Source organism: Austrofundulus limnaeus, unplaced genomic scaffold, assembly GCF_001266775.1.
Source record: "Austrofundulus limnaeus strain Quisiro unplaced genomic scaffold, Austrofundulus_limnaeus-1.0 Scaffold460, whole genome shotgun sequence".
Lineage (NCBI taxonomy): Eukaryota > Metazoa > Chordata > Actinopteri > Cyprinodontiformes > Rivulidae > Austrofundulus > Austrofundulus limnaeus.
Genome location: NW_013952862.1, coordinates 69,282 through 72,161, shown reverse-complemented (window position 1 = coordinate 72,161; position 2,880 = coordinate 69,282). Strand labels below are relative to the sequence as shown.

The following is a 2,880-nucleotide window of genomic DNA, read 5'->3' as shown; positions in this document are numbered from 1 at the left end:
ACCGCAGACCACCAGCGCACCAGAGGCCCCCAGCCCAGAGCCAGACACCAGGGCACACACCGGCCCAGGGCCCGGCAACCCGACTCATATTTAAATCATAAAAACTGTTTAAATATCTGTAATTCAATTAATTAAATTGAAGCTTTTCAGCAGAACGATCAGTTCCACTTTAAAAAGCAGATGATTTGTTACAATAAATCACAAATCTTTATTCTAAAGGTGATTTTAGTATCTGTTTTTTTATTGTCCTTATTAAAACAAAAAGMTTGTTTGGTCATTTGTAACTTTAGTAAATGAGCAATAGAGGGAGTCGGAGTTCAGTAAAGTCTTCCCACACTGTTTCTCTTTAGAACCACAACAAATCTGTTTAAAAATCCTCACAGATGCTTCTGAAAGAGGATTTTCTCACAGCGTTGGGCCTCGATGGAGAGAAGGGAAAGTGATTTTCTTCTTAATGACCATCAGTTTGTTTATCGTCTGTTTGTGTCGTCTGAACAACAAACTGGTCCATCAGGGAGCCATATTTCACTGATGCTCTCACAGGACACTCACCTTATTGAACAGATAGAGCAAGATTGAAACAATTTGACTTAATAACCAGTGTGTTAATACCAGGAAGACTGAAGACCTTATTTTTGTGAACATACTTTAACACAGAGAACTCTGTTTTTATGTTAAGACGTAAATATTACGACAAAAATTTGGGTGTCTGAAATATAAACCTTTTACCAAATGATACAAAATGTTATTTAGCTTTAATCCCCCGTCTGTAAAACTGTCACTCAGCAGAAGGCTCACATCAGCAGGGTTCAGATATTAAACCAGCTTAGAGTCGATTTCTTCAGCCTCGTATTTAGGTTCATCCAAATTCACGTAAAACGTTTGAACTTGAATCTTAAAAAAGTAAAGTTTAAACTTTTAATATTTTTTGGCTGATAATAACAGTAAAGCATCAGAAGTTCTATTTTTTGTGATTCTGTGAAGAAACAATCAAAAGCGAAACAGTTGGAAAATAAACGACCAAATCAGAAATTTGAAGAAAATCTCAGAAAATTACATAAAAARGTTTTATTGATTTGCTTATTGTGAGTAATTCTAAGTAAGCAGCATCATTTCCTGTAATTATTGGAAAACTCTACAGCTGAGAGACAATAAATATCATTGAGTTRTAAATTCTAATTAAACTAATCGTCTTTGAACGACTAAAAGTTTTAATCCTAGCACAATAAACGCTTCGCATGTTTTCTTACAGCGGGGAAAAATATAAACAGCGTACATTTTCTTACAGGAAGATTAGTGTCGGTTCTGCTTTATTATTATTCTTATTAGAATTATCAGTGGAAAAAAACACATTATGGACTTAATGAGAGTCTGTAGAAAGTCTGATATTCTGGGATTTGTTTCCTGCTGTGCGGACGATGAATAAAACTGACTTTGTTAGAGGTAAATTACTTCACTGTATTCTGCTTGATTTGTCTCCCCTCACAGCTGGAAGAGGAGCCTCTGAACCACAGGCTGAGGATGATGAAGTTTTTGCTGCTGCTCTTCGATCACCAGGAAAAAAAAATACTCCACTGGTAAAATATAAAATATACATCTGATAACAACTGTATCTGCTTGTGATTATGTGTCAAATTGACCAAATTGTCTTTGGTAAAGATCTTTGCGAGTCTGTTAGCACAAAATCCCATGAATTATTAAACAGGTTTTAATCGTTGAATGTACCAAAACTCATTAACATTAAACATCTGAAGCTTATTAACTTCAACAATCAGTCGGTACGACTTCCTCAGCAAAACCAAGCCAAGTCAAAAAAGTCCAATTGTGACATTTTTACAGATATTGAGCTAAAGTTATGGTGTGGTAGTAGCTGAGAGTCACTCACAACAAATACTGAGTGCAACATCTTTCCTGAGTGTGCGTCTGCACATTTGGCCCTAAAATTCCCACATAAAGGCAGTAATTATCTGGCAACACTGGGTGAAGGGAATGAAGGCGCTGATGAGTGGAGTGGCTGCAGCTGCGACTGTGAAACGGGACAGGTGAGCATGGCAGGTGGACTGGAAAACAACTGAGGTAGAAGAAGTGGCTCAGATGGAAACATAAGGAATAAAATATTTAAATTAGCACAAAACACAAACGTCCAGCAGTGAAGTTTGATTCTTGGGGAAATTATTGCATTAAAAAGATCAACAAATAAGAGCGTAATTAATTTATTTGACTATACAGTGCAACATAAATTAATGCTATTATCATTTTTAACCTTATTAATTTAACATTATCACAATTYCTTCATTTTACTTTTTATTTCAATCACACATTTTTTTGATGTTTTTATGCAATAATTGCCACCTTATTACTTAATTGCTATTTTATCAAGCCATTTATTTCTTTTATCAAGCRGTTTAATTATTTCTACATGTATTTCCAATTATGTCAGTTTCGGTCCTCCATGAACATATTAATATGAAAAAACGACTCAATTTTACCCAGGCGGAAGAAAAAGTAGTTCCCACATACGTGATTTAGAGAAGATTTCATTAGTTACTTTTCACTGTGTTCCTATTAAAAGTATGCATTACCTGAAACAACTAAAGTATGGATATTTTGATTTTAGATTTAGGGTGTTTTCAGACCAGGAAAGTCCTTTGGTCCAATTGTTTGGTCCGGACCAAAAATGGACTTTTTTTTTTGTTTGGTGCGGTTTGCATTCACATTGTGCTTTTTTTGCAAATGAACTATAACTTGTAAACAAAGCCATCAGGCTGATGATCATTGCTCCCATTGGACAAAAAAGGACGGGGGCGGGACTGAGCCACAGATCCAGAAGAAAACAAGGAAGTCCTGCATGCTGCGGTTCTGATGCGCACATTTTTGCTG

At 35.8% G+C, this 2,880-nt stretch overlaps 1 protein-coding gene across 1 annotated transcript in view; it reads right to left on the bottom strand.

Annotated features, from left to right (window-relative positions):
* LOC106529701 (uncharacterized) overlaps positions 1 to 2,880 on the bottom strand; it is a gene marked incomplete in the record, with an annotated part of 8,045 nt that overhangs the window by 4,349 nt on the left and 816 nt on the right.